A 13,174-nucleotide genomic window follows, 5' to 3' on the forward strand; every position below is an offset into this window, starting at 1 on the left:
TTACCACTTTGTGATCTTGGATATTTTGCTTCTCTATCACACAGCTATCTCATCTAATATAACAGAATATTCCTCACAGAATAAAATGTTACAGCATACATAAACATTTGAATTGTTTAGAAGGAGCATATTATCACAACATTTTACTATCTGCTTCACTTAGAAATTGTCTTATTTTGAGATATCAGAACCATGTTGGAACAAGCCTAATACTCAGCTATTTGCTCAAATTTACATGCTTGTGTGGACAAAACATTAACATAATTGATAGGATTCCATCATTTGGCATTATTAGATAGACTAAAAACAAGCTGAATTCTGCAATTTTCTGTTTATTCAATGATCTGAAGCTCCAGCAACAAAGAGTTTCCACAGTCCCATTCAGCCTTCCTTGTACTTGAGCAGAATATTAGAAGTAGAATGGGGGGCTAGTGTTTCTGCTAGGATCTAACCCTGGAGAGCATTCTCTGTATCCCATACCCACAAAACTGAGTCTCCCTTCTTTATTCAGTGCTCCCTCCTAGTTTGTCTTGGTTTTCTAAGTATTTTCCAGATCCCATCCACTGCTGCAATCAATACTTACCCTGAGCCCCGGTTTTCTTGATTGGGGTCCTGATGTCCTGCCTAGTTCTTACTGGTATCCTCCTAGCAAAATTCAGACTCAATACTCTCTACTCATCTTCCCCTATTCTATATCCAGTCATGCACAGGCGTTGGCTGGAGACTTGATTCAGCCTGAACTAACCTGAGAACTATCTCATTACCACCTGACTATTAACTGATCCAATAATTACCCCAAACTCACTTTCAGCTATTGGCCCTGAGTCTACCTCACTGATAAAATTGAAGCAATTAGAGGAGCACTTCCAGATCTCTACCTGCATCTATACCTATATGTTGTGCCTTCTTGCCTGTTACTAGAGATGAACTCTCTCTACTTCCATCTAAAACCAATCCATCCACATGAATAATGGATTCTATCTCTTCTTTACTACTCAAGGACATCTTTCTAGCAATTCTCTTCTGTCTGTAACACATCAAGAAACGTTCTCTGCTATTAACATATAAATGCACAGTAATGTCTCCCATACTTAAAAGTTCCTTTCTCTATTGTTGCCAGGTAACACTATATTGCTTTACTTTCCTAGAGCAAAATTCCTTGAAAGTATTGTCTACACTGTCTCAATTGCCCTCCTCCCATTCTTCCTTAAACTATTAAATGTGTCTTTTATGCTGAACTTCACCCAAACTATTCTTACCTGGGTCACCTATAACACATTGCCAATTATTTCTCAATCCTCATCCACCTTTGCCTATGGACAGTATTTGATAGGGGAGAGCCCTTCTTGATACACCTGGCAACTCTACTCTTCTAGTGTAAGAATCATCCTTCACCTGGGATGAGAAAAATCCAGGAAATCCCTTGGCTCTGCCCTCAAAATATATCCAAAATCTGAGAACATCCACCACCATGCATTGCCAGCCCAACTAGAGCCATCATCATCTACCTTTTGATTTATTTTAAAGATTTTATTTATTTATTTGAGAGAGAGCACAAGCAGGGAGAGGGGGAGCAGACTCCCTGCTGAGCAGGGAGCCTGACTCTGCTGATCCCAGGACCCCGAGATCTTGACCTGAGCCAAAGGCAGACGCTTAACCCATTGAGCCACCCAGGCACCCCTCCCTTTTGGATTATTGCAATGATCTTCTAACTGGTCTTCTGGTTTCCATCCTTGCCACATTACAATCTCTTTTCAACATGTCAGCTAAGGCAATCTCTTTAAAATGTAAATCATTTACATTTATATGCCCCTCCTTCAAAATCTTCCAATGGCTTCAATCTCATTCAAAATAAAACCAAAGCTTTAAATCACTTACAGGGACCTACAGGATATGATCACCAGTCCTCTCCCCTGAAACATTCCCCTCATTTGTTCTGCTCCAGGACACAGGTCTTTTTGTTTTCTCAAACATACTGCCAAAAGAACCCTTCTCCCTTTATGGTACTGTGCCCCTCTCATTGCTACTTATGCCAAGTTTTCTGTGGGTGTATCTGCTTGGAGGAACCTAAAGATGTACAGAACCCCAGCTGCAAGGGAGTCCCAAAGTGTAATGTGTAGAAGGCTATTTCTGTAATATAAGAAGGCCATATAGAAGATGGATGAAATGATGCTGAGTAGGGCAATCTAGTTTCTATGTTACAGCAATGAATAACTAGAGTTTATTGGGGAGAAAGGGTAGTGGAAATCATAATTTACTTTGCAACAATGCATGAAAATAAAGAGGCTGCCTTTGGGTATGAAATCAACAAAATAGCATACTTACATTGAAAACAATAACATTAATTATACATGATAATTTGAATAGTATAAGAGATACATCTTATGTAAACTATTCAGGAGGATGCCGGATTTAATAGGTCTTTATAAGTATGTACTCTGTCTCATTGTCACAATTTACAGAAGTGATATATAAAATTTCCATTTCAAAATCTAACAGAATTTTAAGAACCTTCTCTGGTGAAATTTTTAAATAAATGTGCTTACTTCTGGTATAAAATAAAGAGATACATAAAGACTGGCTCAATACCACAGGCATAGCCATAGATAAATTCCAAGAACTTGGTATCTCTGTTTATAAGCCCATTTTGATTCTGTTTTAAATTAAAAGATGTGGTTATTTGAAATAAAGTACAAGAAGAGCATATTAAATGAAAATGGGCAACATACATTAGTCATCTTTTCATGGCAAGTTTTATAGTTCAATAATTCTGAAATCCAACGGTAACATCAAAGTACCGACTTGGTATTACTTTCTGCTATTGCTGCATTTCTTCCACACCACCACGCTAGTCCTTTCAGATCCATTCAATCACTGATGAAACTGCCAACCCAGCTCAAAAAATGCTTTACTATTGGATTATTTCCAGGATTTTTGTGGCACCTTTTTGGAAACAGGTTTGCTACTCTATCCAGTTTCCCCTACACATTCCAGACTATCATCATTCACAATGCTCTACTTCAGATTTATTTCCAATATTCTTTTTCCTGGGACTAGAAAAATAATATAAATAATTTCCTCATTGTTTTCTATGGGATAGGATGGTAGTTCCTTTTGCTGTACTTTCTTACTAAATTACTATTTTATACATTTTATAGTTTCCTAAACATAGTTAATTAAGTGAATACATATTGGTATTGATAATGGGGTAATGAAGATTGCTTTGATGGCTTCACTGAAGATAGTAAGCAAATAAAAACGATAAATTCTTCATCTCAAGATTGGCCTCAGTCTAACAAGTAATGCTCCAACAAGCTTTCTCCCTTTTCACCTGGTGACAGTAGCGACTGTTGGTTGTTAAAGCAGTTGACAAATATTCTGCATTTACTAAATGAGAAGAATATTTTGGAAAATAAGAGATTCAAATAGTAATAATTTTTGTTGTAAGTTATAAATATATAAAACATACCATTGGACTTTAATATCTTAGTGCTAATTAGCAGTACAACATCTAGGAGATGGAGCAACCCCAGCTGAGGCATTAGTCTTTGCCTGAGTGTAGCTTATAATTTATTGTGAGAGACAGACTGTAATCAAATAATAAATAAATACAAATTACTTCAAAGTACTTCAAAGGGCAGAACATGCTTATAACTGGGGGCTTTGACTGAGTAAGACTACTGAGGGAAATTTCAAGTAACACTTGAGCTTGGATACAAAAGACCAGTTAGAATTAATCAGGTACAAAGGGAAGGTAAGAGGGGTTTAGGCAGAAGATACAGCAAACGAAAAACCCTTGGGGTGGGAAGAGCATATCAAGTAGTAGACATTGAGAGAAGGTCAGTGTGAATGTAGAGAAAGGGGGCACATGTGAAGGGGCCTGACTATGCAACAGCTTATTAAAGAGATTGGTTTTTATCCTAAGAAAAACTAGAAAATTATTTGAAGATTTGTATGTAGGTGGGTAACAGCTGCATTAAAAACACAAACACGCTGGCTGTAGCAAGGGGAAATAAACTGCAGGAAGGCATGCAGAAAGGTTCAAACATAAACACTGCTGATAATACCACACTTTATATAGAGAGAAGATGTGGGCGAAATAAGATATTTAACACTTCCTAAAGTAGGTTTCATGACACCAATGCAAAATGTCCATAGGGCCAAGTATTCCATGATCCAATAATTTTGGGAAATGCTGCTTGCTATTGCCCCCTCTTGGAGATCTGCAGCAAATGTAGCTTATTAAAGACATACTGTGAAAGAATACAGCTAGAAAACAAAGCATGTTTAACTTGGTGAAACCCATAATAGCTTGACTGACTCTAACCTTAAAATTTACTACACACAAAACACAGATATGGATATAGACTACCTCCTGTAGATAGAGGCTATCTCCTCAAAAGACACAGAACAGGATTTTAGTAGATGACACTAACTTTTCACATTGCTACTACAGAAAAATATTTTCCCCTTAAGTTTTTAAGAATAATATTGGAGATAAAACAAGAATATAATTTATACCATTAGACTATTGCAACTATACAAACATGAAATAATTTTAGGAGTATTAAAAAAACAGTGAATAATGGAGATAGGTTTACTTCTAAGGAACTGTTGTGTGGAAAAAAGTAATTTAAATATATACATTTTAAAATTATAAAAATTATTACATACCTCTAAAAATATGAAATGTGTTTGAGCAGTAGCAAGCTTCCAAGCTATCCTTGATGATCCGTGATTCTTTTTTTTTCCAGTTCAGAGAGAATTTAATATCCTGAAAATAGAAAGTGTTTACATAGGCATTAGGTTTCACACTTAAGACTTCGTAGCTTTAGAAAGAATTAGAACACAGTATTTCTCCAATCCTAATAATCAGCATCCAAAACAAATAGGAGTTCATGTTTAAAATGTGAATATCTAAACCCACCACAAACAGTAATCAGTAATATTTTTAATTTTTAGATGACTTTTTGTTATGGTATTTTTTTTCTCAAATTTTTATTTAAACTCTAGTTCGTTAACATATAGTGTAATATTGGTTTCAGAATAAAATTTAGTGATTCATCACCTACATATAACACCCAGTGCTCAACACAACAAGTGCCCTCCTGAATACCCATCACCCATTTAGCCCATCCCCCTCCCTCTCCCCTCCATCAACCCTCTGTTTGTTCTCTACAGTTAAGAGTCTGTTTGTTTTCCTTTTTTTCTCCTTTCCCCTATATTCACCTGTTTTGTTTCTTCAATTCCACATATGAGTGAAATCAAGGTATTTGTCTTTCTCTGAATGACTTATTTCCCTTAGCATAATACACTCTAGTTCCATCTACATGGTTACAAATGGCAAGATTTGATTCTTTTTGATGGCTGATAATATTCTGTTGTGTGTGTGTGTGTGTGTGTGTGTATACCCATTCATCAGTTGATGGATACTTGAGCTGTTTCCATAATTTGGCTATTGTTGATAATCACACTTCCTGCTATTTATGCCCTTGTTTAATACTCTCCTATGCTGAATCATGCTACTTTTGACCAAGAGAATGTAGTGGGAGTGAATTTCAAGGTGAGGTAATAAAGAACACTACAACTTCCACTTTGGGTGTTTGGGTTCTTGGATTGCTTACTCTGGGTGAAGTCAGCCACTATGCCATTAGGACGTTCAAGCTACCCATTAGAGAGACCCAGGTGGAAGAAGCTGAGGTCTCTGAGACCAATAGCCACCATCAAATTGCCAGCCAATTGAGTGAGCCACCTTACAGCAGATCCTCCAGCCTAAAGCATGCTTTGAGATGACCACAGCTGCTTGACAGACCCCAAGGGAGAACTGCCTGGTTGAATCCTTTCCAAATCTGTGGCCTACAGAAACCATGAAAGATAATACAAGATTGTGATTTTAAACCACTAAGTTTAGGGGAATTTTTAAAAGCAGCAATAGGTAACTAGCATACAGAGTTCTTTTAGAAAACAAAATTGTTCTGATACTTTGTCAAGAGCTGTATATTATCAATTAAGCATTAATGTATGTGAAAGCATTTTACTTGCCTTCCAAATTAGGTTATACTATTCTCTTCAGGAAGAAAGCTCCAAGGATATCACCTGCTAATCTGCAGGCGGGGATTCGCGGTGGAGAGAATTCAAGATTTCATGATATAGGGGCGACTGGGTGGCTCAGCTGATTAAAGATCTGCCTTCGGCTCTGGGATCACCCAGATGTCATAAGGCTCCTTGCTCAGCGGGGAGTCTGCTTCTCCCTCTCCCTCTGACGACCGCCCCTTTTATTTATTTAAATAAATAAAATCTTAGAAAAAAAAGATTTCATGATATAACATCCCAGATGCTAATGTAGAACCCTTCTTCTTTAGTAGAAGCAAATTGTCACAGAAGTAGGTCTTTAAAAGACCGTCAAATCTTGAATAGGATAAACCTTCTCTGGTGATGAATATGATATAAAGGCTTTGAAAACTGTGTTAGCCACTGCGAATGAAGTGAAATTTTTCACAAGGTGAACAGAATGAATCTCATACTTTGCAAGGTCTTTCCCTTAATAGCATCCACGAAACTCTTTCCATTCCTATTTTCTATATAGCCTACTCAATTAGGGATAATAGGGGCCTGAGAAAGAATATAATTCATTTCCACAATCCCAACTCTTCATTTTATCTCAACCTTGTTCCTCACTGCTTACCTTATGCTTCCAACAGAGAAAAACGCATCCTGGGGTGTTTTTTTTTTTTTCATCCTCTTCCCCACTCCCAACCACTTGAGTAAGTCTTATTTGAGTAAGAGCATTGCTCCAAATCCGAAACACTTGGAGGAAAATGTGACAAGGCACAGCTACAGACAATCTGTAAGTAAAACGAACCTCTGGAGAAGTAAGATTTGACTACTTTTCAGTATATTCACTTTTATTTATTTTAAAATCATCTTGACTAAGAAACTCTGTGAAAATTCTATATTCTTTGGAATTGTTAAGTACAAAGTCTTATGTTTTTATTTATAAAAAAGATATTCAACTTCCTGTTCCCACTCTGACATGTAAAAAGCTTGGAAGTAGTGACTCTGATTCTTACACTAAGAAAAAAGCTGAACAAACTGGAAATCAAGGACTTTTCTTGGATCCATTACAGAGCTAAAGTCACAGCGCAAAAGGCTACAAATCTGGAGAGATAAGGTGAATACAGAGAATCACATAAGAGATCTGTTGGAGTAGAAGCTGCTGGACCCATAAACTGGTAGAAACACTTAAACGGTAATTTTAGTGAATTGCTGGAGGCTGAGCCTGGACTAATTTGAGAGTGAGAACACTTGAGAGGGTGCTGTCTTGGGGGGGCACAACTTTAAATGTTTTGCTCCCAGGAACTCCACCAGGTTCTCACAGTGAAGATCCAAGAAAAGCCCCCTCACAGTTCTAGCAGGGGGAGGAGAAAAGTAACCATTTTGAAATGTGTCCTGAGTTTTTCTCCATGACAAAGGGAAAAGACTTTATAAAATCCTCATCTCCCTTGGGAAAAGTGTAATTATCCAACTCCACTCCCTTCTAGCCTTCCTGTCTCACCTAAGGGGAGGAGGGAAAAAAGGGCGAAGAGATACTTGTGAAGGTCACAGTCCAGGGATACAGGTCTACTGAAAGACTGAGTTTTAATTACAACATTATGGAAACTTTCCCTTGCCCTACACCTTACCGCCACCTCAACAGAGCTCCAGGAATACCAGTGGAAGGAGCTACAAAAAAGCTCCTATTTAAGAGGAGTTATTGGGGAAATAAGAGACAAAAGCAGGTGGGGGAGGAGCAAAAACAATGATACTAGAGGAAGCTGAAGCTCTTGACCCCTACAGCTACAGCAAACATTAAACAAAATCCAGCTCCTAACCACATTAGTGTAAAGCCTCATAGTTAAACCTTATATATCTCGGTTTCTATTACCTATACATCATACTTGACTTTAAATAAAAATTTACAGTGCACGTTGGGGTGGCTGAGTGTCCCAGTTGGTTAAGCCTTCCACTCTTATATTCGGCTCAGGTCCTGGTCTCATGCAAAGTGAGATCAGGCCCCCCCTCAGGCTCCGTGCTCAGTAGGGAGTTTATTTGAAGATTCTCTCCCTCTGACCCTCCACCCATTCATACTGCATGTGCCCCTGCTCTGTCCCTCAAATAAATAAATAAATAAATCTTTTTTTAAAAACAGTTACAATGCCTAAAAGGCAAGGAAAAACTATTTGAAGAGACAAAGCATCAGTACCAGATTCAGGACACAGATTTTGGAATTATCAGATACGGAATTTAAAATCATGATGATTAATATGTTCAGGACTCTACTAAAAAAGTAGACAACAGGCAAGAACAGATAGGTAATGTAAGTAGAGAGATGAAAACTCTAAGAAAGAATCAGAAGGAACCACTACAAATCAGAAATACACTAACAAAAATGCAGAATGCTTTGATAGGCTCATCAGTACATTGGACATGGAAAAGGAAAGAATCTGTGAGCTTGAAAATATGTCAATAGAAACTTCCAAAACTGAAAATCAAAGATAAAATAGAATGAAGAAAAAAACCCCAGAATATCCAAGAACTGTGGAACAATTTCAAAGGTGTAAAATATACTTAGTTGAAATTTCAAAAGGAAAAGACAGGGGCGCCTGGGTGGCTAAGTAGGTAAGCACTTGCCTTGGACTCAGGTCATGATACAGGGGTCCTTGGATTGAGCACGTGCCCAGCTCCCTGCTCAGCCAGAGCCTGCTTCTCCTTCTTCCCCTGCTTGTGCTCTCTCTCCCTCTCTCTCTCTCTGTCAAATAAACAAATAAAATCTTAGAAAAAAAAAAGGACAGAGAGATGGAAAGAAAAAAAGAATATTTAAAGTATTAATAGCTAATAATTTTCCAAAATTAATGATAAATACCAAGCCACAGGTCCAAGAAGCTCCGATAAAGCAAATATAAAATAAGTAATTTAACAAATAAAATAAAATAAACAAACCTAAGTATACTATATTCAAACTGTAGAAAACCAAAGACAAAAAGAAAATCTTGAAAGAAGTCAGTGGTGGTGGGAGCACATCTTACCTATAGAAAACAAGGATATGAGTTACATTGCATTTCTCACTTGAAAATATGCAAGCAAGAGGAGAGTAGAATAAAATATTACATTGTTGAAAGAAAAAAAGCCAATAACCTCCAATTCTATGCTAGTGAATTTATCCTCCAAAACTGAAAGAGAAATAAAGCCTTTCTTAGACAAACAAAACTACCTACAAGAAATGTTAAAAGTTCTTCCTGGAGAAAAAAAAATTACATATATATATATATGTCAGAAACTTGGATCAATGTAAAAAAAAAGAAGAGCATCAAAGAAGGTAAAAACAAAATTTAGATTTTCAATTTTTCTTATTAGTTGATCCAATAGATAACTGTTCAAATTAATACTATTGTGTGATAATAGCGTATGGATAAGTGAAATGAAGGACAGCATTGTTATAAGGAATGAGAGGGAGAAATTGAAAATGCTTTGCTATAAGGTATGTGCGGCCAATTTGAAGTAATATATTTTTATTTGAAAGTTGACTGAACAGCCCTTGGAAATCTATAGATCTAATTGACATTTATAGAATACTCCATCCAGGGGAACCCCTCAGGTCCCCTCCCTCCTTGGGAGCTTTGTACTATTACTTTGCTATCACTCAATAAACCTTGCTTTGCTGCCCACCACTCTGTCTGCTTTTACCTGTTCATTCTTCGAAGCAGCATGACCAAGAACAGAGGGCCCTGACGGAGAAATAAATCCTCCAACATTTATAGGGGCTCGCCTGGATATCCATTATCATTAAGGACAACTAACCATGAGTAGTGGGTAGCAAGTCTCTCTCACCATTTTGTTTGTTGAAACAATGGGCACCCATCAGTCATGTAAGAGTGATTAGCATGGCTTGTAGATGGGTAATTCCCCGACCAAGACCCTTACTCCTTTAGAGTCCCTTCCTGGCACTATAGGCCACAGGAAGAGTATCAGGCTTGTAAATGATATCGAGCGATTTACGGGCCTCATACTCCCTGGTTTTAACTGGTGAAGGCAACTCATTTTTTGTTCTGAGGTATGGCCACAATATCCATTAACTTCTAAGGGAGTCTTAAGGACTCCTTTAGGGCCCCTTCCTGGCATTATAGGCTATAGGAAGAGTATCAGGCCCATAAATTGCTATATCACTTACTTGGATGCCTTCCCGGTTTTAACTGGATGAAGGCAACTCATTTTCTTTTGTTCTGGGGCATGGCCACAATACAAGTTGGAGGGTAAGACATGGCCACCTGAGGGATTTTGCCTTCCTTGTTTTAACTGGGAAAAGGCAGCTCATTTTCTTTTGATTCTGATCTCAGCAATGTAGGATTGATCCAGCCTCCTGGTATCTCTCTTCTGGACCCCACCCAAGGGGGCAAGGGGTTAGGGGGTGGTGGGGGAGGGTGGGGAACAAAGGAACATCACACCCACTTCAAAAGTAGATAGGCAAATGGAGTCCGCCAGGGAATCTCCACGCCTGGCTCCATCCTTCCTATGGTAAGATCAGATCCCCGTTTGGGTCCTACCCTATCTTGGAACCCCTGCTGGTGCTCGAGGGCTTCACCCTCTGCAAGAACAGGTAGTGCTCCAAGGGGGACCAAGGGAAGGTGCCACAAGAGAAGACCTGAGATGAAGGGGGACCTCAAAGTTTTCCAAACTTGGATGTAATGCTTCTGTTAAATCAGACCCTCTCTGAAGCAGAAAAATGTGGGGTTCTGGCCACCGCTGAAAGATATGGGGGTCAAGGGATGGGTGAGCCCATGGGTGGCTTCAGTTTCCAACTGGAGCCCCAGCTGCACCTCCTCAAGATCCCAATTGGGGATCCTCTAAAGACCCCAGTTAGGATCCTAATGATCCCCTTGGAAATTGGTATCGCTGTCACTTCCAAGTCTGCATCATAGAGGGACTGAACAGTACATGGGGGTTTCTCCCTCATTCATTTCCCAGGTTAATGGCTATAATTGGAGCCAACTGTGGTTAGTCTACCTCAGGACTGAGACTTTAAGGAATATTCCCAAGCAGCTGCCGAAACTCCCTTTGTTTCGGGGAAATACCCTGTCTTCTCCGGCCTGACATGGACTGCATATTTCCACTTTGGTGGAAAAAAACATAGTGTCTGCTTGTCTGTCGACCTGATGAGGTTTAGAACCAGGAACAATTCTATCTAGGTTTGCTGAAGGTCAAATAAGCTCGAGTTAAAATGGTGGTTAATCTTGTCTCTCTCAAAGTTTTCATGGGTAATTGTTAAGAAAGTTTTGCTTGGATGACAAATGGGATTACATCTAGGTCTTTTCCAAATAGGATAAAGTGCTAAAGCATTGATTACCAGACAGAGATTTGTGCTTTTAAAGGATATTTGGGTCTGTTGGTAAAAAAAATGGTTAATCTTGTCTATCTTAAAGTTTTCATGGGCAATTGTTAAGATAGTTTTCAAAGTCTCTGGTAAATGATATTTGGGTCTCTTGGTAAACATGATGCTGTCAACCCAAACTCAGGAAGAAAACACCAACAGTTTTTTTAGAAAAATTGAGAGAGGTCTCATTATCTCCCCAGTTCTCCCGAGGCTGAGATCATTCTTAAAGCCCAGATATTCGGGAAAAAACTGCAAAAGTTGGCTGTTGGCCCCAAAGGGACCCTAGAAGAGCTCTAATGAGTTGTCAACAAATCTTTTACAGTCAGGACCAAGAGGAGAGAGAGGAACAGAAGCTAAAGAGAAGTCTGAGGCTTTGGTTGTGGCCTTGCATGCTGTTGCCAGCTTGGCTTCCCAAGGCTCTGGCACCAAATGCCATCTCTGTGGCCACCCAGGACATCGGAAGTGAGAATGCCCCCAGTGGCAAAAACCAAGGCCATGTAACCCTTGTCCCACTTGTGGAGGTGGACACTGGAAATCTGAATGCCCTCAGGGACCTCAATCTGTGAGGGCTCAAGGGGCCAGCGCCCCTGTTTGGGACTGATGGGGCCCGGGGCTCTACGTGGTGGCTCCTCTGAAACAGCTCACCGTAGGGAACCCAGAGCCTCAGGTAATTTTGGAAATAGAAGGAAAACCAGCCAATTTCCCTCTTGATACTGGAGCCACTTTTCTGTTCTACTCTCTGCCCCAGGGCCAACTGTTCAATCACAGTGTTGTCATTAAGGGTGTCACAGGGTGACCCATAAGCCAAATTTTTGTCTTGCCTTCTGGGATGCACCTGGGGAGATTCAATTCTCTCTTACTCTTTCTTAATGCCTAAGAGCCCTACACCTCTCTTAGGTAGAAGTATTAACTCTCATATTGATAGCCCCTGGGCAGACTAGCAGTTGCCTCCCCTTAATAAAGGCTGATATTAATTCCCAGGTGTGCACAACTCAGGCTGAAATGGTTTGGGCCTTAACAGCAGTGCCCGTTCTCATACATCTTATACATCTTAAGGACCCCACAACTTTCCCTTGCTGGAAAGGTTTTTTTGGGCATAACAGGACACTGGATGACAGGTGCAGGGAGGGTTAATCAGATTGAAACAGCCCACTAACAAGCCCATAAAAAACCCTAGACTTAGAAACTCTGGTGGCAACCCCTTTGGGTCCCCTCCCTCCTCAGGAGAATTGTACTATCACTTTGCTATCAGTCAATAAACCATGTTTTGCTGTCAAAAAAAAAAAAAAAAAAGAACACTCCTTCCAACCACAGAAAAATGTACATATTCTTCTCAGGTTGGCATGGAGTATGGCCCAAGATAGACAACATTCTGGGCTATAAACATACCCATTAGAATTTTTTTTTAAAAATAGAAATCATACAAAGTATGTCCTTAGATATCAATGGAATTAAACTGGAAATCAAAAATAGCAAGATGGTTTGAAATCTAAAAATATTTAGAGACTAAATAGCATATAAATAACACATGGACCAAAGAAAAAGTTTTAAGAGAAATTTTTAAATATTTGAACTTAAATGACAATGAAAATAAAACATTAAAATTTGTGAAATGCAGCAAAAGCAATGCTTAGAGGGAAATTTATAGCATTAAATTGCCTATATTAGAAAATTAGAAAGACCTGAAAACTAATAATCTAAGTTTCCTCCTTAAGAAACTTAGGTGATTGAGTGAGAGAGAATATGTGTGTGTTGGGGGGGGGGGGG

General features: G+C 39.0%; 1 long non-coding RNA gene across 3 annotated transcripts in view; it reads right to left on the bottom strand.

Annotated features, from left to right (window-relative positions):
• The window catches only part of LOC129045514 (uncharacterized), a 206,067-nt gene that overhangs the window by 81,069 nt on the left and 111,824 nt on the right, over nucleotides 1-13,174 (bottom strand). For all 3 annotated transcript variants that reach the window (XR_010413667.1, XR_010413668.1, XR_010413666.1), the window contains one exon: nucleotides 4,675-4,774. This is a non-coding gene — a long non-coding RNA (uncharacterized LOC129045514). The remainder of the gene's footprint in view (nucleotides 1-4,674; nucleotides 4,775-13,174) is intronic.

Source organism: Mirounga angustirostris, unplaced genomic scaffold, assembly GCF_029215605.1.
Source record: "Mirounga angustirostris isolate CCGP_5_RB_7025 unplaced genomic scaffold, mMirAng1.0.hap1 SCAF_8, whole genome shotgun sequence".
Classification (NCBI taxonomy): domain Eukaryota; kingdom Metazoa; phylum Chordata; class Mammalia; order Carnivora; family Phocidae; genus Mirounga; species Mirounga angustirostris.